Genomic DNA, 22412 nt, shown 5'->3' on the forward strand with positions numbered 1-22412 from the left:
CTTGATCCTTCCTAGAAACTCAGAAGGATCATGTGCAGTTAATGCATTTTGATACACTTATAGCAGTTTGTAATTCATACTTTGTGGGCTTTTTATTTCCTTTGACATTTGGATGGGAAAGCATAAAATGATAAATCAGTGAACAACTTCCTCCTTACAGTCAGACCCCATGCCATTTGCCAATAAATCCCAATGTTTACCTGCTGTCACATCACACTGCTACAACCATGCTCCAAATGTCACATTAGCAAAGTCAGGTTAAAATCACTTTGTAGTATAACATTTTTACACTGACCTTTTGAAGGGCCAGAATGACAGGAAAGGCTTAGTTTCTAGTGCTCTGTGCAGGGAGCCTCTATTTATTTTCATGAAGAAAAGAAGCACAGGCCTCATTTTCAGGAGCCTATTAGAATGATCAATATTTCTGAATATGACACATTGTCACAACAGAGCTAGTTCACTTAGGGCCTGATCATGCAAGCAAAGGTTGCAGAAGCAGCCCCTGAAGCTAATGGAGTTACTCACCCTGAATAAGGACTTCCTGTTCTTTTAAAAATATGCCAATAAAGTAGCCTGCATTGTATGTGCTCGTAATCTCCTCCCTTTAGCAGTCTCAGTTTACCACTTTAACAAGCTTCATGGCGGACTATGAATGTTTGTTTCACCAGGCTTATTATTGATCTTTTTAAATAGCATGGACTTCTGTTAATAAATAGGCAGCTGTTATACTCTTATTTACAATTGCTTATTGATGCAAAACACCCAGATGCCTTGGTGATAGGTGGCAAAATATAGTTCTAAGGGATAGATTACCCAGTATTCCCTGTGTAAGAGGTGGTGTGTGGCTATGCTGTCTCAAGAGCACCCTAAGGTTTGGCTACACTTGCAGCTGTACAGCGCTGGGAGTTAAAGCTGTCTTCATACAGCTGTATAGGGAAAGCACTGCAGTGTGGCCACATTTGCAGCACCATTGGGAGCGGTGCATTATGGGCAGCTATTCCAGTGGCTGCAATGTGCTTTTCTAAAAGGGAGGTGGGGTGGAGTGTAACAGGGAGCGTGGGAGACAGAGTGGATTTTTGGAGCCGACACTGTGTCAGCTCCCTGCCTTGCAAGTTCCGACCCCTTCCCCCACCCCTCTCTCATTCACTAAATGCAAATAGCCCTCTTCGTTTTTTTCCTCACAGACCAGATAAGCAGCTGCTCCGAAACGGACCCTCCCCCGCACACGGTGCTGCTTCTCTCCTCAAGCAAACATTCCAAAGGGATCCCTCTGCCTGCCTCTGCTCAAGCAAACAGTAGCTGTGTTTGTTTTTTAGATAAGCAGCTCTGGGAGCCCTGAGTTCACAACAAAACAGAGAGTGTTATCTTTACTTAAAAAGCATTATGGGAAGGTTCCAGAGGTCCATTACAGCGTAGTAAGATTAATCACTGTTTACACTGGCACCCCAGCGCTGCAGCACCAGCACTGTTCTCTTTATTCCTCTTGTCTAGGTGGAGTACATGCAGCACTGTAGCCAGGGAGATACAGCGCTGTATGTGCCTTGCCAGTGTGGACGGGGAGTAAGTTACAGTGCTGTAAAGCCACCACCAGTGCTGTAACTCTCAAGTGTAGCCAACCCCTTAGGGAAGAGGGCAATTCCCTTTCTGCTCCCAGGGATGGTAATCAACTACTGATCCATATCAGTAGCAGATTTCTACCCTCATGTCCCATGCTGGCTGGTGCACAGGGGGAGCAATTAAGGCCCCACCTATTCCTCCTATTTTCACTGGAGATGCAGGGAGGCTGTTCAAGTGTCTGGTGTTGTAGGAAGGATTTATAAGCTGGCACAATTGTGCATATCCAGCCCCAATCTGGCCCAATACAAAGATATTAACATTATAAATCACATATGCTCCTAAATCCAGGCAAGACTATACAAGACCCTTTGAGTCAACTAAGACCTGGAGGATTCGCATGTCCTGGATGTGCGGAGAGTTTACCTATCCAGGAGAAGGCTAGCTCACTGCACAAAGAGGTAACAGTTTGCCCACCCTCCCAAAAAAAAATTGAACCCTAAAACAAACCTTTGTGCCAGGAGTTTTGTCTCTGTGTACTTCCTGCAACCCATTATTCCTATGTCTGACCCTATATCTTACAGCTGTACGACACTAAATAAAAGCAATATTTATTTGGTGCATTCTTTATTTTAGCAATAATTTTAACAGTAAATGTCCTTTGGTCAAATCAGTTCTCTGGAGAGAGGTACTAACTTGTATCACTTAAACAAAATTCCCTTGTATTAAGACTGACAATGTTGTAAGCAAACATCTTTCCTAACCAGCCCTAAAAACACAGCCCACATACTATGTGAAATCCAAACCCCTCTCTTTCCTGCAATTTGGCTTTATTAATCAGTAGTCAACAAATCAGTTAACAAAGTAGAGTTCAAGCTTTTGCCTCAGATTTCCTTAGGACCCTTAGGGCCCTTCTGTCTTAGAGAGTTAATCCTCCACCAGTCCACGTGGGGTAAAGAATCATCTATGTTAGTCAGCAAAACCCACTTAAATGTTCTCCCTTTAAGATTAACACTTGTGACCAGGGTGGGGCGTTTCAGATAACACTGCCAGCCTATTATAATTATCTTAAGCAATGTAATGTAAGTTATACATTGACATCTAGGAGAGTTATTTAGGGCTAAAAAAAAAAAAAACCCAGCAACTTAATTTGAGAAATAAAACACTTTTTGTCTTTCCTCTAACATGGTTAGTGATTACATATGCTCATTTCCCACTAAACATGTTTACAGAATTAATCTTTTTTAACTTCTGTACAAGACTTTAGTGATGATGTATTTAAACAGATTGTTTTTTATGGGAACTAAAATGTCATTTTAGTGAATGAGGTGCCAATACATTGACTGTGTGGTTAGCTCTGGTTTGAAGTGAGATTTGCATTTTAGAATGACAGAACAAATGCAAACTGTGACATGGTCGCAAAGACAAGAAGTGGTAAAACTGGAGAGCAATTGAGTCTGCTCATGCACTTTATAAGTAATCCACCCCTACAGTAACAGTATCTCTGCTGTGACAGTGGAAACTGGAAATCTCTAAATAAAAAGTTTTCCAGAATTCCAGCATTAGTACCTGCATGGATCCTTACAGTACAAAACAGCATTTTAGTGAACCAACAACTTAGATTTTTTTTAAGCAGTCGTATGGAAGAACAATACATCTTTACCATGGTAAGGGTGCAGACTCACCTGCAGCACCTCCTGCTGGTCATCCTCAGGAATTAGCTCATTTTCCAGCCAGGAGCACCCTCTGCAGGCCGGTGATCCACCTTACCTCACTCTAACCCCTGTGTCCCTCCTAGGACCCCAGTGCACCTTTTACCGGGTGCTGCCCCCTGGCAGTACCCCCACAGTTCTAGGTCTCCCCCTCCCAGGGGAACCCCCACCACTATCCCCATTTCACCTAAGTCTTGGTTACTGCCCAGTCACCATCTATCCCCCATTCACTGAGGCAGACTGCAGTATAAGCCACCCATCACAGGCAAAGGGGTCCAGACCTGCTGTGTCTGCCTCCCCATGGGCTGCCCCATTGCAACCCTGCACCTATTCAGCCTAGAGTCAGGCCCACAGCCTGGAGCTTTCTAGGCCAGAGCTCTCAGCTCCTCTGGCCCTTCCCCAGCCATGCTCCTAATCTAAGGGTCTTGCTTGGCACCTTGCAGCCAAGCCCTTCTCCCTCTATAGGAAGAAGGAGACCGACTAGGCTTCTGGCTCACAGACTCTTATAGAGGCCAGCTGAGCCTGACTGGGGCATGGCCACAGCTGAGCCTACTTTTCCCAATCAGCCCAGGCTTCTTGCCCCAGCCACAGCCCTCTCCTGGGCTGTTTCAAGCCCCACAGTGCAGGAGCGGGTATCCGCCCCGCAACAACCACATTTGTCTTCAGTTTTACCATCAGTCCTTTTGCCTGTAATAGACCTCCCTCCTACAACACTGAGGTATTGAAACACCACCCTCATTGTGTGTGTTCCTGTATGCTTGTAGTGTCAGCTATTATTCCACAACTGAATAGGATGATAAAGGAAAGAAATCTTATCAGATAACCCCTTTGTAAGACTCCATTCCATTAGGTCTTCGGAGTGGTTCTCTAAGAGTATGTCTACATTGCAGCTGGGAGCACAGGCTGGCCACCTGAGTACAAACCCACAGCCTGAGTACAAACTATCCACACCCCCTAAATACATACTTGGATGGTAGCCCCAACCACCGCCCATGCCACCCCTGGATACACTGCTATTTTTTGCATGCTAGCTTGAGCAGAATTAGTGTGTATCTGTCTTCTCACGCTGAGAAGCATGTTCCCTTCCTAACCCCTCCTTAGCATCTCAGTTCCCAACTACACAAAGAAATTTACATGCTAGCATTTTTTATTGAGCTGTCCTCTACATTTACTGGATCAAAGTGCTGTATCTCCAAAAAATAAATCCACAGCCCTCCAGTGAACTAGAAAGTTTCTTATCTCTCTGTAAAACTTCTTTCCCATTCTTTTCTTAAATGAGTTTCAGCTGTTTTGTTTCCTTTTTAATTAAGAATTAAGCCTAGCATCATTACAATAAATTATCTTCTTAATATTTAACTACATCAAACAAATATATTTTTCCATGACAATATAACTGGAGAAACAATATCCTTGTCATGAGCATTTTTCACCACCCTCATAATTTTACTAGTGACAGTTTCTTCCATACCACATTACTATATATAGGCTAAATGCTCCCATCCTAAATTCTAATGGAATTGCCCTGGCACTGTTCATGGAAGGAGCAGATTAGGGAGAGACAAAGTAGAGATTCTGCAGCCCTTGTGCTTTCCTTTACACTGCCTCTCTCCTAACAAAAACAAAAAGAAACCGGACAAATAGGGAGTGAGTTGTATCTGGCTGTTCTGTGAAGATATGGCAGCATTAGAGTCATAGAATTATAGATTCTCAGGGTTGGAAGGGACCTCAGAAGGTCATCGAGTCCAACCCCCTGCTCAAAGCAGGACCAAACCCAACTAAATCATCCCAGCCAGGGCTTTGTCAAGCCTGACCTTAAAAACCTCTAAGGAAGGAGATTCCACCACCTCCCTAGGTAACCCATTCCAGTGCTTCACCACCCTACTAGTGAAAAAGTTTTTCCTAATGTCCAACCTAAACCTCCCCCTCTGCAACTTGAGACCATTACTCCTTGTTCTGTCATCTTCTACCACTGAGAACAGTCTAGATCCATCCTCGTTGGAACCCCCTTTCAGGTAGTTGAAAGCAGCTATCAAATCCCCCCCTCATTCTTCTCTTCTGCAGGCTAAACAATCCCAGTTCCCTCAGCCTCTCCTCATAAGTCATGTGCTCCAGCCTCCTAATCATTTTTGTTGCCCTCCGCTGGACTCTCTCCAATTTATCCACATCCTTCTTGTAGTGTGGGGCCCAAAACTGGACACAGTACTCCAAATGAGGCCTCACCAGTGCTGAATAGAGGGGAATGATCACATCCCTTAATCTGCTGGAAATGCCCCTACTTATACAACCCAAAATGCCATTAGCCTTCTTGGCAACAAGGGCACACTGTTGACTCATATTCAGCTTTTTGTCCACCATAACCCCTAGGTCCTTTTCTGCAGAACTGCTGCCCATCCATTCGGTCCCTAGTCTGTAGCAGTGCATGGGATTCTTCCGTCCTAAGTGCAGGACTCTGCACTTGTCCTTGTTGAACCTCATCAGATTTCTTTTGGCCCAATCCTCTAATTTGTCTAGGTCCCTCTGTATCCTATCCCTACCCTCCAGCGTATCAACCACTCCTCGCAGTTTAGTGTCATCTGCAAACTTGCTAAGGGTGCAGTCCACACCATCCTCCAGATCGTTAATGAAGATATTGAACAAAACCGGCCCCAGTACCGACCCTTGGGGCACTCCACTTGATACCGGCTGCCAACTAGACATGGAACCATTGATCACTACCCGTTGAGCCCGACCATCTAGCCAGTTTTCTATCCACCTTACCGTCCATTCATCCAGCCCATACTTCTTTAACTTGCTGGCAAGAATACTGTGGGAGACTGTATCAAAAGCTTTGCTAAAGTCCAGAAATAGCACATCCACTGCTTTCCCCTCATCCACAGAGCTGCTTATCTCATCATAGAAGGCAATTAGGTTAGTCAGGCCTGACTTGCCCTTGGTGAATCCATGCTGACTGTTCCTGATCACTTTCCCCTCCTTTAAGTGGTTCAGAATTGATTCCTTGAGGACCTGTTCCATGATTTTTCCAGGGACTGAGGTGAGACTGACTGGCCTGTAGTTAGGCACCATGTAAGAGGAGGCATCCCTTAAAATAACTAATTCTGAAATAGGAAAAGTTTTGAGTAAAAGTTCAGAAAATGTGCATCCACTATTTCTCAAAAACAGGAAGTTTCCAAGTCACACAGACAAAGTTCTTTTCAGATGTTTCTTGTACATCATTTGATTACTGGGGAAAATAAATTGTGTTAATTATTTGGAACTCAATACATACCAATCTTGTTGGAGAGTAACTTTTGTGGAATTCCTATTAAACATTTTCCATGTTTCTTTGCCTTTGTGTTTAAAAAATCCTTTAGTAAAGTATATAGTTTTAGTACAAAATGGTGAAATTGGTTTCTATAAAACTTAGAACCTTAGAATTTAGGGTGAACAAAAGTGAGTCTTGAAAAGGTAGCTAGGAATGTTTATTATTTAGAGTCTGCCTTACATACTGTAAATCAGCAATTTCTTTCATACCTGTGATTGCTACATTAGGGATTTTTGCACAACCTAAACAATCCTACCTTCACATATGTTTTCTTCCTCTACAAAAATTCTCACATGCATGTAAACAGGTCTCCCCCACTTTGCACACAGGTAGCTCCCCTCCTGCTCCCTACACCCCTTTCTTTTCTTTCTCTACACACCCCTCTCATCCCATTCCTCCTAGTTACTGTATATTGCTTAGTACCACTGAGTAATTCCTCTCTGTTATTGGGGTTTATAGCTGTCATAAACAGTTAGTTAAGGGTTAAGGTTTTTGTCTACCTGTAAAGGGTTAACAAGCAGTACCTGTGGACACCTGACCAGAGGACCAATGAGGGACAAGATATTTTCAAATCCCGGTGGAGGGAAGTTTTTTTCCTGTTCTTTGTTTTTTAGAGAGTCTCTCTTGGGAATTAAGAGAGTCTAGACATCTTAATCAAGTCCTCCCAGGTTTCTGCAATAAATTCTTCTATTCAAGCTAGTGAGTATTAGCAAGGAACTAGTATTCTTATACTTTTATTTCTGTATTTGCAATTCTGTGTTTTGCTATAGAATTTCTTTAAGTCTGTACGGTTATTGCTTTTACTGAGAAAGAAAGGAGGGGGGATTCTCTCCAGAGGTTGATAAGTTTAGACCTGTATATTGTTCCATCTTGGTTACAGAGACAGTGACTTTCTTTTTTATTCTTTAATAAATTCTTTTCTATTAAGGACTTGGTTGGTCTTTCCTTGGGTGAATTCTCAGGGAAAGGGGAGGAGGGAGCAGGACGGCATCCCTCTGTAGTTGGATCCCGGTGTCTCTCCTAGGAAAAGGGAGGGGGGAGGAAACAGGGGGGAATGGTTTATTTTTCCTGGGTGTAAGAACTCCATGGATTTGGGGCTCTTGGGATCCCCAAGGATTTTGGGGAAGGACTGTGTCCCAATCCACGTTCCTGATTGGGTGGTGGCAGCTTTTACTAGATCTAAACTAGAATTTTAGTTTAGAGATAAATTTCATGCAGGTCCCCATATTGGAACCCAACAGCTCTAAGTGGGGGTGAGACCTATGACAATAGCCTTAGCAGATACGGCATACAGAAAGTGTATAGTAAAGTTATGTTTAAATTTTGGACACAGTCTGCGGACCCCCAGAGGTCTGTGAACCAGAGGTTGAAAATCACTGTTCTCAATGATAAACTGAAAGATGGGGTGTTACTGGAGGTTTTGTACACCCACCAAACCAGACTGGAGATTAGAATGAACATCTCCTTAAACATCTGTCTATAATATGGAGAAAGGAAAAATTGTGTTATCAAGATAGATTTCAATCTAGGGGATATATGTTGGAGGTCACATGCTGCCACTAATAAAACTTACTTGGAATTTCTAAAAGATATAGATTATATTTTTCTAACACAAAGTATTACACTAGGGCTAATTCTATATAGGACCTTATTCTTACAAATACAGATGACTTAATTGCTAAACTAAAAATTATTTGCCTAGGTGCCAGTAATCACAAACTAATTACACATTTAAATGGAATGGAGTTCTGATAAATTACATATATGTCACACACACACACACACACACAACTACATTAAAAGAACTTTATCAAGGCCGCAATGTCAAGTACTGAAAGCTGGGAAATGACAGAAGTAAGGTGGCCTCTACAACTTTATTTCAGCCCTCTTGTGCATATGCATAAGTATGCACATAATCTTTTTTCCCACAGGAATCCTACCTCATTCAGTGCACAGTATGAATGATCCTCAATTAATGAACAGCTATTCAATATTTTATTTTATCCTCATTGTTAAATGCCTTATTTACTGCACACTATTCAAACTATGTTTTAAAGACCATTTTTTAATTTCCTCATAAGCTTTTGTATGGTGTTCATCACTATGGTATCCGAGTGCTTCACAAATATTAATTACCATAATTAATCTTCACAGGACTGCTACAAATATATAACTAGGCAGGATGTTGTCTTAAGACCAGAATATGCCCACTAAGGGTGATGTCTTACAGGTTTCACTATATTCAAACAGCTATGGACCTGTTCTTAGAGACCTTAGAGCCTGTCTCATATGATTCTGAAGTCTGAAATAGAATTGTTGAATGATAACAGCAGGTGCACCATAGATTCAATTCTGCTGGTAAAGTTACAGGAGAGATTGACTTGGCTAAGTGGCAGCTCAGAAGATCAAAAATATTTTGCATTCCTGATTTTAGAAGTGCTAATAGCTTAGTGACTGTGGTAGCTTTGCCTGTCACTGATCAAAGTGGAGCCTAAGGGCAAGAACAAAGCAATAGGAACCTGCCTGCACTGAGAAAATGTGTGTGTTTAGGAAATGTGTTAGTTAAACAAATGTTAATGAACCTGTTTTTAAATACAACTTACCACCTAATGTAGACATAGACAATGAAAAGTGAACATATTTTTAAACATCCCTAGTTTTGTCTTCTGCAGGTGCTTGTGCTGTTTTAAAACACATTAATTACCATGTGTTGGTTAACACATTTCCTAAACACACCTCCTTTCCTCAGGGTAGACAAGGCTTATGAGAAAACTTCACAGCAAGAGTACTGTAAAGAGACACCATTTGTTTGATATACACTCTATATGTTCATGAGAAGGAAAAATTAATTATACATTAAATACTGGCTATCTCGGAAAAAAGTTTCTCATTTATTTAACGTTAGCTGGCATCATTTTTTGTGGCCCTTGTACAAATATGAAGGTCAGGCATAGTTACAACCCAATATGGGGCTAATTTAAAATGAAGCTCTCCTAAAAATGTTTTTTTGTATAGTCCCTGAACAGATATCTTAAGCTCTTCTGTCTGCTGGTAACTTCTGAGAACAGCCCAGGCTCCCTTATGGAAACAAAAGGGGACAGGGAGCAGGAATTAGCCAGGCTATGACCACCCAGAAAGTCAGAGGAGAAGTACCAGAAGTTCTTTCAGCAATTCCGTTATGGTAGAGGTGGGATAAAGCACCCCAAAACCTCAGAACGCAGGAATGGTGGGGGCAGGACAGAAATCCATAACTCTCATCCCCCTGTAGATACCAGCAGCTGGGATGGGTGGAGGGAACAGGCACTTCCTCTTCTTCAGAGAAAACCAGTTGGTCTTGGGGATAATCACATCCCATCCAAAAGAGTCAAGGCAATGAGATCAGAGCATCTGATTTAATTGTCAGTGTACACTGCCTGCATGTGGTCTAATCCTCATGTGGATTTCTGTATGTGGTACAAGTACAGCCCTATCACCTGGTACTCATAGGCCCTGTCTATACTGGAACTTCATTGGCAAAACTTTTGTCGTTCAGGGGTGTTAAAACACACACACACACACACATGAACGACAAAAGTTTTACCAATGAAAAATGCTGGCATGAACAGTTGCTTTGTCGGGAGGAGCGCTCTCCTGCTGCTCATTGGGGGTGGAAATTTTTTGTCGTCAGGAGAGCTCTTTGTGTGCCTTTTAGCATCATGGCTGTAGAGGCACAGCTGTGTCGCTAAATGGTTTGTAGTGTAGACAAAGCCACAGGGGAAAGGAATTAGGGCCTTGCAGCTGAGGTGGAATCTTTTGTTTCCTCTGTTATAGAATCTTAATGTCTCAAGTATCAGAACTGTTGAATGTAATGGGCCACTTGATTAATAGTCTGTCTCCTCAAAACACCTGTAGTAAATGTCTCCAGCTATGAGGAATTCTTATTCTGCATCCTGGAGATGACCAACTGGATTTGTAGAAATTTTATGGGATGCACAGCAGCAATACCAGTCCAGGAGGAAACAGGTGCCCTGTCTTGACTCTAATCTAGTTTCACAGTCCTAAGATTCAAATGTGCATGCAATCAACAGTGAGATAGATCCTCCTCTTTTTGGCTGGTTGAACCCAGGGAGATTACTTGGGCCTTTTAGGGTATGTCTACAGTGCAACAAAACATCCACCACTGGCCCATGTCAGCTGAGTTTGGCTCAGGGTCCCAGAGCACAGGCTCCAGCCTGAGCCCAAACATTTACCCTGAAATTTTATAGCCTCAAGAGCTTGCATCTGATCACACAGCATGGGAAAACATATACATGCTAATTCTGATGGCATAAGCCAGGTGTTTTATTGCAGTGTAGCCATACTCTTAGTGATCGAAGTCATGAATGCCTTTCTGTGGGAGGCCAAGATGCTGGAAACTTATCAACAAGCCTTGTTCTGATCCTTGCTTAACCTTTACATTAACCTTCAATATTATCAAACTTAAGGTACTATTTACGTGATTATGGGACCAAGCTGAGGTAGATAGAGTCGTTTAAGTGGCTCCATTCTTTGTTCTCATAGAGATCACATATGGCCAATGGCTCATTCTCCTCAAAGGCACTCAGCTGTGGAATCCCACAAGGCTCTGCTCTTGCCTGTAGGAGATGTGGTCTACAATTTCAACAATATTCTGATAATATTCAGCTTTACATCTCCTTTTCAACCTACCTTAGCACAGCAGTTTTCTTGCTTGTCTGGTACCTGGCAGAAATAGGAAGCTGCATGAAAGTAAAATGGCTGAGGCTTCATCTAGATAAGATAGTAATGATGCTGGTGGACAGAAGACTAGCAGATATCTGCTCCCACAGTCTGCTGTGTCATCAAAGTGATCTGCAACTTCTATGTGCTATTGCAAGCTTGACTGCTCCTTGATGTCCACGTAGCAGAAGTTGCCAGGAATACCTTTTTCATCTCTGACTGGCCAAAAGACTTCAACATTCACCTCAGCTGCAGACCTGACCAAGGTAATCCCTCCTTAGACACCCCGAGGCTGGACTATTGCAATATTGTATTAACTTGGACTAGCTTCAAATACCACTTGCAAATTCAAGCTAGTGCAACATGTTTTCCAGTACGTTGTTTGGTATATAATGGACAATATGAAGCACCCTATTGGAAAGTAGGCCAACAAGAGCATATTACACAGGTGTGACAAGATCCCCCCCGGGGTGCTGCCTGGGACTGTGCCCCCTGAACTCTCCCCAGCCTGGGCTGTCTCTCACAATGCCTTGCTAGTGACCAGCAGCAACCCCTCCAGGAGCTGTGATCACTTAGCACAACTGCATGCGGAGCCCCACACCCAGCTAGATTGCATGAATGCTCCCAGAGCCACTCATGAATCACACAGAGAAAGGCATCAGCCAAATCCCTCCAGTTCCCAGCATTGTACAACAGGAATATACTGTCTTGCACTGCTCAAGATGGGAAGTGCAAATTTATTAATTGGTTCACCACTTCAACAATGGAAAGTGGACATACACCAGCCTTTGCCAACCTGAGCAGATTTGCCCCACATTTCATACAAACTCACTAGTAAAGATAAATAATTAAACAAATGTATTGACTATAAAAGGTAGATTTTAAGTGATAGGCAAAAAGTCAGAGTGGTTATCAAAATAAAATACAAGCATGAAGTCTAAACTCTCAACCCTATTAGACTGGGCAACATCTACATTAAGCAGTTTTTCTCACCCCACTGGACAGTGCAGTCCTTAATATACAAGAGTTGGAGTCTTGTCATCTTCTCAGTGTCTTAGTTGCTTGCAGTGAAGGTGGGGGCAGGAGAAGGGCCCAGTATATGTCCGCTCTGTCTGTTTTATACCCTCAGTCCATGTGCTTGGGGAGCACAAGTCCAGGCATGTCTAGGGGCATTGCCGAGTCTCTCCAAGCAAGGTTGAGCAATTCCCCTGGTGTGGCTTCATGCAGGTGAGTCACTGCATTGTAGCTCCCTTGCTGGACAATGGCTGATGGGTTGTTTGACACCCTGCCTGGGTGTTGGTTACTTTCCTTGATGTTGCCTCTGGGAAGCTAAGATCTGGCTGATTCCCCAACTTACAGCATGTTTTAGTGACAACCGTACAACACAATTCTCATAACTTCATATGTATTAATGATACACATATATGTATAGAGAAATGACTTTCAGCAGATCATAACCTTTCCCCTGATACCTTACAAGGCATGCTTTATATGCAAGATCACAATTAAATGAAAATGAGGAATATGGAGGTTACACTACGCAACCCCAAGGTACAGAATGTCACAACAGGTACTTTGTATTGTTCATTATATTCCATATAATTTCTGGATGAGAATTCAAGATGTTTTCCCACTTCTTTGGATGCAAGCAGTGGAAATTTCTAGGGGCAGGTGTATATATAAGCAAGCAAGAAGCAAGCTAGAGATAATGAGGTTAGATCAATCAGGGAGGATGAGGCCCTGTTCCAGCAGCTGAGGTGTGAAAACCAAGGGAGGAGAAACTGGTTCTGTAATTGGCAAGCCATTCACAGTCTTTGTTTAGTCCTGAGCTGATGGTGTTAAATTTGCAGATGAACTGGAGCTCAGCAGTTTCTCTTTGAAGTCTGGTCCTAAAGTTTTTTTGCTGTAGGATGGCCACCTTAAAATCTGCTATTGTGTGGCCAGGGAGGTTGAAGTGTTCTCCTACAGGTTTTTGTATATTGCCATTCCTAATGTCTGATTTGTGTCCATTTATCCTTTTCCTTAGAGACTGTCCAGTTTGGCCGATGTACATAGCAGAGGGGCATTGCTGGCATATGATGGCATATATTACATTGGTGGACGTGCAGGTGAATGAACCGGTGATGGTGTGGCTGATCTGGTTAGGTCCTGTGATGGTGTTGCTGGTGTAGATATGTGGACAGAGTTGGCATTGAGGTTTGTTGCATGGGTTGGTTCCTGAGCTAGAGTTACTATGGTGCGGTGTGCAGTTGCTGGTGAGAATATGCTTCAGGTTGGCAGGTTGTCTGTGGGCGAGGACTGGCCTGCCACCCAAGGCCTGTGAAAGTGTGGGATCATTGTCCAGGATGGGTTGTAGATCCCTGATGATGCGTTGGAGGGGTTTGAGCTGGGGACTGTATGTGATGGCCAGTGGAGTCCTGTTGGTTTCTTTCTTGGGTTTGTCTTGCAGTAGGAGGCTTCTGGGTACACATCTGGCTCTGTTGATCTGTTTCCTTATTTCCTCATGTGGGTACTGTAGTCTTGAGAATGCTTGGTGGAGATTTTCTAGGTGTTGGTCTCTGTCTGCGGGGTTAGAGCAGATACGGTTGTACCTCAGTGCTTGGCTGTAGACAATGGATCTTGTGGTGTGCCCGGGATGGAAGCTGGAGGCATGAAGGTAGGCATAGCGGTCGGTAGGTTTTCGGTATAGGGTGGTGTTAATGTGACCACCACTTATTTGCACCGTGGTATCTAGGAAGTGGACCTCCCGTGTAGATAGGTCCAGGCTGAGGTTGATGGAGGGGTGGAAGCTGTTGAAATCATGGTGGAATTTTTCCAGAGTCTCCTTCCCATGGGTCCAGATGATGAAGATGTCATCAATGTAGCGTAGGTAGAGAAGGGGCGTGAGTGGACGGGAGCTGAGGAAGCGTTGTTCCAGGTCGGCCATAAAAATATTGGCATATATGGGTGCCCATAGCGGTGCCACTGATCTGGAGATATATATTGTCATTAAATTTGAAATAGTTGTGTGTGAGGATAAAGGCACAGAGCTCAGCAACCAGCTGTGCTGTGGCATCATCAGGGATACTGTTCCTGACAGCTTGTATTCCATCAGTGTGTGGGATGTTTGTGTAGAGAGCCTATGGCTGACTACACCTCCTTTTTTCACTGCAGTAGCTAAGGTTGGAGGGAAATGACAGAGACCAAACAAGCTTCAACAGCAACTGAAGATGGAGATGACTCCAGAATGAGTTTGGGAAAAATAATACTACTTTGATTAAATTCTAAATTAAACCAGTTTAACTATAGTTCATTGTTCCAAGTCAGAGATGGGCTGTGGTTAGTATCTGAAACCACCTAGCTCGTAGTTAGGCCTTCTCTTTCCTCAGGGTGTTGTGATTAGCTTTGCACCCAGTGGTCAAACAGTTTGTAGGCTGATTTTATTGCAAAAACATTAAATTGATCTTAAGGAGATCTGGAGACTTTTTCCCAATTACCAAATTTTAAGGCAGTTTGCAAAATAAGCAGTCCTTTTTCCAGAAAAAGTCTGCTCTCCCCAGTTGGCTTCGCTTCTTAGGCCTGGAAAGCCAGTTCTCTCTGACATTGGAATCTCTTTCCCTTAGATGGACAGTCCTTCTTCTCATTATCTACCTCCTTCCCTTCATATTCTGCGATCTTCCTCCTTACTACAGGTGGAGGGCATATTCTGGCAAGTATTAATGGGGAGCAAAGAATTTCAGTCACTGACTCTAGTGCAGAACAATAATCACTTCCTCCCTTTGTCCAGTGTGGGGTTTATATACTCCATCACAGAACTATCTGGATAGATAGCCCTTAGGTTTAAGCACAAGGGAGTTGAGGGAAGAGCAATGTTGGTCAAGGACCCTCACCTCTGGAATTTGATCCCATAGGAAATCCATTTGAGCCCCAAAGATTAGGGTGAAGTGTAAGATGTATCTCTTTGTTGAGTCTTTGTGATAACAGCACACACTTGTTTCTGCTGCTATTTTATATCCTCTGGGTGCTATTCATGATTTTATGTCTCGTCAGAATGAAGAGCTGGTTGCTGAGAAAGGGTTGTGTGATATATGCTCCCCATTCTTGTGGTGATGTGTACTTTTAATCTGATATAGAATATACCTAGATACCACTGTGACAAGTGCTGTATAAATATTTTATAAGTTATAATAGTAATTGTAACTTGTATGCTTTCATAGATTTTAAGGCCAGAAGGAACCATTAGAATCATCTAGCCTGATAACACAGGCTATACAAGTTCACACAGTAATTCTTGCATCAAGTCCACAACTTCTGGTTGAGCCATTTATAAAGACAGTACAGCCTCTCTATTCTTTCTTATTTCCCTTAATATACAACAGGGATCACATTTAGCCCTCTTAGCCACCACATTGCACTAGGAACTTATGTTCAGTTTATTTATCTACCAGGGCCCATAAGGCCCTTTCAGAGTTACTGCATCCTGGAAGCATGGCCTATATTCTTGGTTCCTAGCTGTATTACCTTGTATTTTCTATTCTAAAACATATGTTCTTTGAATGTGTGTCTGTGATGCAGTGACTCCCATCACCTGCTAAAAGCAGAAAACATCCAGTCATGCTCTGCCCCTTAGGGTGATTAACTAATTACCTCCTGAAGGAGTAGGGGTGGAGCTAGCTAAGGACCCATTAGGCACTTAGACCTGTTATGAGGAGATGAGGAAACTCTCCTGAGAGGAGAAGATTGGAGTAGGAGAGTTCCATCTCCCTAGGAAGAGTCTAGAGAAGACAGGATTCTCCTGTGGAGAGAAATATAGGGAGCTGGTGGAAGCCCAAAGATAGGGTAGGAGGACAAACAAGGAGAAGCATAGGCTCCTCTGGGGGAAACCCTGAACTAGAGCTTACAAGAAGCAGAGAGATCCCTAAGGAGGCAGTGAGGGAAAACCCGCTAAGACCAGAAGCAACAGAGGAAGAACTCTGCAGTGGCAGGTTAGGCTCCTGGGGGGAGGCTCTGAGGTAGGGTTATTAAAAGTATTTCAGTGGAGTCCAAGAGGGGTGGAAGATGAATTAGTCCACTAGAGAAAAGAGAAGCCAGAGGACTGAGAACCAAATGGAGGTTGTACTAAGCACAGGCTGTGGAAAAGCAGCATAGGGCGCACAGAAGTAGGGAGTAGCCTAGGGAAACAGCAGCATGTCTGAAACTGCACATCTAGCTGCTTAATACATGGTGTGGGTTCCCCTTCTTGTTCCTAAAGAAGGGGCCTGCAAGCCCAACATAAGAAATATTGAGCCCAGGGTGGGGCTAAGGACTGACCCCAAAGGATGGGCTGAGGAATAGCCCAAGACGGGAAACTGAAGGATGTCTTGTGTTGGGATGTTTTGTGAACTTTCAGCTGGACCTTCGGGATACCCCTGAAGGGGTTTAAGCATGTATGTGTCTTGGTAGATAGCCCACAATAGGCACGGGAGCTGAAGATAATGGCAATATCATGCACTGATGCAAGCAGGTGCCATAACAGTAACAGTCCCATTTATCAAGTGACCCAGATCACATATAAGTCTTTGTGTCTTCTACAAACTTCATCTGAAAACACTGTGTATTTTCTCCCAGGTCACTAATAAAAAGCAGAGGCCAAGAAACAATCCCTGTGGCATCTCATAAGAAGTGTACCAATTAACTGATGATTCCACTCTAACAACTATGTTTTGTGATCTATGTTAGCTAGCTATTAATCCATTAATATGTGCTATATTGATTTTGTATGGTGCTCATTTTTAATATGAATGTTCAGTGGTACTGAGTCCAATGCCCTACAGAAGTCCAAGTATATAACATCAAAATGTAATTTATCAACCAAATTTGTAATCCCACTTTAAAAAAATATTCAGTTAGATCAGTTTTCCACACAGTTATGGTGATTGGCATTAATTATAGTCACAAAATTTAATTCTTTAATGATTGAGTCTCAGTGGATCAATTTTATTTTGCCCAGGATCTGTGTCAAGTTAACAGGTGTATAATTACCCAGGATAACCCATTTTACCCTTTTTAAACACTGGCGCTAAAATTAACCTTCTTTCAGTCCTCTGAAACTTCCCTGGTATTCCAATATCTGTTTAAAAATTAATATCAATGTTTCAGAGAGCTTCTTGACCAACTTTTTAATATCTTTAGTAGAAGATATCTAATCCTGTGGATTTGTATTGATATTATACTGTAATATTGAGTGTATAATAAAAAAAGAGAAACAAATCTGTTTGCTGATGGTTTGGGGGTCATTTATAGCAAGCTAGCCAGCCTCTTCTCAGTTAAAATAACACATTTTTTCCTTATTTAAATTCTATACACTGCCTCCTGCACTCCATTTGCAAAGTTACTAAGGAAGGGACACAAGCAATTGAGAATTGAATATAAATGTGCTAAATAAATAGTATTTGCATTTGATTTAATCTACCCATTTTTCCCTAAAGCAGTAAACAAACTGCATGTCTACATGGGCCTATGTTATGGTGAAATGAGGTGTGCTACAAAAAATTGATTAATGACCACCCAAGGATGTAGATTTGAATGATCTCTGAGACAGAAAACCAGTGCTTGCCAAGAATTGTAAAATGGTCACCTTTGACTCCTGGGTCCTGACTAGCTAAAAATAATTTGAATTCAGAGCATCTGAGTATACAGCAGAACCTTTGCATATTAAATACCATTGATGGTGAAAAATGAAGGCAATTGCTTAAGTTTAATTTTAAAAATCCAAGAATTCTTAAGATAAAACAATTTTATTTAAAAAAAAATATGGCCAGAACTTCACCAGCTTCTCTAAACCAGTTCTGAAGAAATACCCTTTGCCTTCTCCTTGGACTCCATACTCTTAAGGCCCCCATACGGAGAGGATCCTTCACATATCGTTCTTTCCTGCATGCAGTTTGGGCTCAGCTGCCTCCAAGCATAATCCATACAGAACCCTCTAAACTTCTGAGGATTAACCAACTCTAATCAAAACCCATTGGCACTACTTTTATATTTCTTTTCTCTTGGCTGTCAACCCAAGAGCTGCCTGAAGAAAATCAGCATTTCTTTATCATTAATGTTGAGGTAAAAAACTATCATGTCCCTGGGGAGAGGAGGGGGTGATCCTTGCTGGCAGGTTTTAACAGGGTGGAAATGTTTGTGGTGAGGTAAGTTTAGCTAACAGTGTCAGTCCAAAGTGTGATGGCATGACCAGTCTGAAAAAATGGTTGTTGTCATGCAAAGGTGCAAATGGTTATTATGGGTAACAGACCCATTCAAAGGTAGAGTTGAGAGTTAATGCCTATATAGCATAGACCTACTGCTTGAAGGACAAGCCTTTGCCACATTGACCAGCAGAATTACATTTGGAATAGTCTTCTAAACTTGGTGAGAATGTCACTCTTTCTTTCCTAAGCATTATTTGAAAGGGATTTGCCAGCTGTCGTCTCACCACTATCCTCAGAAAACCATCATCTTATGCAGCCATGGCCAACCTGAGCCTCAACTCACTATAAACTGGGTATATCAGAATATTCATTGCACTAGATACCACAGATCAAAGTATGACGTGTTATTCATACACAGACAGTGTTGCAGCTAGCTGTACTATATGATGATATAGTGCCATATCATAGCTAGTCCCCTTACACAGCTTTGCACTCATGGGGTGGGGAGGAGAGAGTGAGGGTGGGGCTAGTTTTGCAGTCCCTATGCTACTGAGATGCTTTTCCCTAGGAGGCCCTCATCTTGAAAGGAGCCAGCAGAATTGAACAGTCACACTGGGGGAATATGCTTCACTCCATGAAGGGGTATCGTTCAGAAACAGATGTGGAGGATCAGATCTGGTGGTTGGAGTGGTGGCAGTTGGGTCTAGTGGTCAGTGTGGTGGCAGCCCGGCCAGGAGCCAGAACCAAAGATCAGCACTGGAATCAACAGCAGGCTCTCAGGAAAGCAATAGTAGGGCTGGAAGCTAGAGCAGGAGCAGGGTTGGAAACAAGGGTAGAGTGGGAGCAAGGCAGGAGCAGGCTAAGGCCTGTGGAGTGGGTCACCCCTATCAGGCAGGGGAGGGGTCTAAGTCATGAAGTGACATTAGGCAGACTGAGCTGCTGTTTTACCTGTGAGACGTATATACCTGCCTGGAGAGTCATCAGACCAGCTCCTGGCTTGTGGATTGGCTGGAACCTAGCACAGCAATGACTCATTGCCTCACATATAGCAGCATGTATGTTTGCACACTGAGGGCTAGATTCACAAAGGAACTTGGGTATGATGATGACCAGCATTGTCATACATAACTTTTGGGTGCCTAGAAAATCACCTGAGTTCAGTGCCTAGGCTCTCTGTACAATGAATGGGGAGAACAGCAGTTATAAAAGCCAGGCTACTAAACAATGCTTCATCTAAGAAAGCCAATGGGAGATGCCAAGCTGACAGATGTGTACTAAGTCCCACTCCTCTCAGGGTACGTCTTCACTAACGGCCGTATCAGCGGGTAGTAATCGATTTCTTGGGGATCGATATATCGCGTCTCATCTAGACACGATATATCGATCCCCGAACACGCTCCTGTTGACTCCGGAACTCCACCAATGCGAACGGCGGTAGCAGAGTCGACAGGGGGAGCCACAGACGTCGATCCCGCGCAGTGAGGACGGTAGGTAACTCGATCTAAGATACTTCGACTTCAGCTACGCTATTCACGTAGCTGAAGTTGCGTATCTTAGATCGATTCCCCCCCCCCCAGTGTAGACCAGCCCTCAGAGACCGGCAACTAAGTCTGGGCTGTACGGAGGCATCCAACTCTGCTTGGATTCTCAGCTACAAATCCCTTAAGTGTAACACCGACAGACCCTGGTCAGTGGCAGGTGGGATCAAACCAGGGACCTTGGGAGGTTAAAGCATGAGCCTCTACCACATGAGCTAAAAGCCAATTGACTGTTAGCTAAGGCTGTAGAGCAGACTAATTTTATCTCTTTCTCTAAGTGGTCTCTGTGCCACTAGATGGGACAGACCACCACACCCAGAAGGTGTGTGGGTTACATAAGCACCTGTGCTGTTTTAGCAAAAAGCAGCTGTGGGGTGGATAAGGAGCAGGAGAATGACTAGGTCCCTCATAACTCTTAGCTCAGGCCTTGGCTACACTTGTGTGTTATAGTGCAATAAAGCCACCAAGAGCACTCTACCTCACTCCCTGTCCACCCTGGCAAGGCACGTAAAGCGCTCTGACTCCACAGCTGGAGCACTCCTGGTACTCCACCTCCCTGAGAGGAATAACATTTGTTGTGCTATCGATGGAGCGCCGTGGCACCAGTGTGGACACCTAATGCGCGCTGATTGGCTCTGATTGGCCTCCGGAAGTGTCTCACAATGCCTGTTCTAGCCACTCTGATCATCACTTTTGAACTCTGCTGCCCTGTCCTCAGGTGACCAAGCGTCAGACCCGCCCTTTAAATTCCCTGGGAATTTTGAAAATCCCCTTCCTGTTTGCTCAGCCAGGTGTGGAGTGCTCTCAGCACATCTTTCCAGGTGGCCATGCCTCCATGCACCAGGCAATCCCCAGTATGGAGCAATGGTGAGGTGCTGGACTTCATCAGTGTTTGGGAGGAGGAAGCTGCGCAGTCCCAGCTGCGCTCCAGCCATAGGAATTACAATACCTTCAGGCACATATCAAGGGCCATGATGGACAGGGGCCATGACTGGGATGCGGTGCAGTGTTGGGTTAAAGTGAAGGAGGTGCGGAATGCCTACCACAAAGCCTGCAAGGCAGTCACTCCGGTGCTGCCCCCACAACCTGCAAATTCTACAAAGAGCTGGATGCAATGCAGTGGAGGTGGGATTGCCCCCAAGTAACGACCACCATGGACACTTCCAAGCCCAGCACAGGAAGGGGTGGGGGGGAGGAGGAGGAAAGCATGAGTGATGGTGCTGAGGATGGGGGAGATACCCCAGAATCCCTAGATGCATACAGCCAGGAGCTCTTCTCGAGACAGGAGGAAAGCAGCCAGTCATGGCGTCTGGTGCTTGGGGAAGGACAAGCAACAGAGGAGGTTCCTGGTAAGCAGCTTTCTTTTCGGGAAGGAAGTTTTTAAGTACGGGCTCTTTGGGCAAGGAGGGTAAGGGCTGCATGCATGCCTAGATGCGGATTAGCACATTGATGTGGTCTATCACATTGCGGTAATTGGCATGGGTGATCTCTTCAAAAGTCTCAGCCAGAATGTGGGCAATGTGCCTGCACAGGTTTATTGGGACAGCTAGCGTGGTTCTTGTCTCAGTCAGGCTAACGTGTCCATGCCACTGTACCGTGAGGGGCGGGGGGACCATTGCTGCATACAAGCAAGCTGCGTATAGGCCAGGGCGGAAGCCACATTATAGGAGAAGTCCCTCCCTTGCTTTCCTGGTCACCCTCAGCAGCGAGATATCTTCCAGGATGAACTCCTGTGGAGAATGTTGGGACAGTGTTCAGGGTAGGTGCCCCCTGCACCTGTTGGCTCTCCCCAAGGCACAGAAACCCAGAGGACAGTACAGCCATGAAACAATCAGTCCCCACGGACCCTGTGCTTACTCACCATTTCTGGGGCTCCCCTGGGTTATGTGCCCTCGCTTTGGGACAGCCAAAGTATGGTTTTTGTGATTGCCCTCCTAAAGTACAGGGCAATCATTGCTCTGTCTGGTGTGTACAACGCTGCCTCTGTTAAGTGTTGCATTTTGCCTGTCTAGGTGCAAACTTGAGATCACAGCCGTCATTCTTATCACCGGCTGACAGACTGAAAAGACCCTAGAAGAGGCCGCATAAAAGCAAAGAAGACATGCTGCATGAAGTCATGCAGCAGTCTGTAAATGAGAATCAAAAGGCACAGAAGTGGAGGGAGAGCGAAAGGAGGTTAGTGACCGATTGGTAGCTGTCTAGAGTTGCCAGCTTCCAGATTGCAATAGCCACCCACTTCTCCACCAGCAGGGCAGCTGTCAATCTCAGACCTTGCGCCGCAGAGTGGGGCGAGCTTAGCACACAGTCCCATGAAAGTGGCTTTTCTCATCTGAAATTTCTGCAGCCACTGATCATCATCCCAGACTGGCAGGACGATATGATCCCACCATTCAGTGCTTGTTTCCATAGCCCCAAAGCGGCGTTCCATGGTGGAGAG

The 22412-nt window shown here is 44.1% G+C and overlaps 1 protein-coding gene across 2 annotated transcripts in view; it reads right to left on the bottom strand.

Moving 5' to 3' along the window:
* Positions 1-22412, bottom strand: part of GABBR2 (gamma-aminobutyric acid type B receptor subunit 2) — a 900562-nt gene that overhangs the window by 358849 nt on the left and 519301 nt on the right. The gene's annotated exons all lie outside the window — the stretch shown is intronic.

This window comes from Mauremys reevesii, linkage group 2 (assembly GCF_016161935.1).
Source record: "Mauremys reevesii isolate NIE-2019 linkage group 2, ASM1616193v1, whole genome shotgun sequence".
In the NCBI taxonomy this organism is placed as follows: domain Eukaryota; kingdom Metazoa; phylum Chordata; order Testudines; family Geoemydidae; genus Mauremys; species Mauremys reevesii.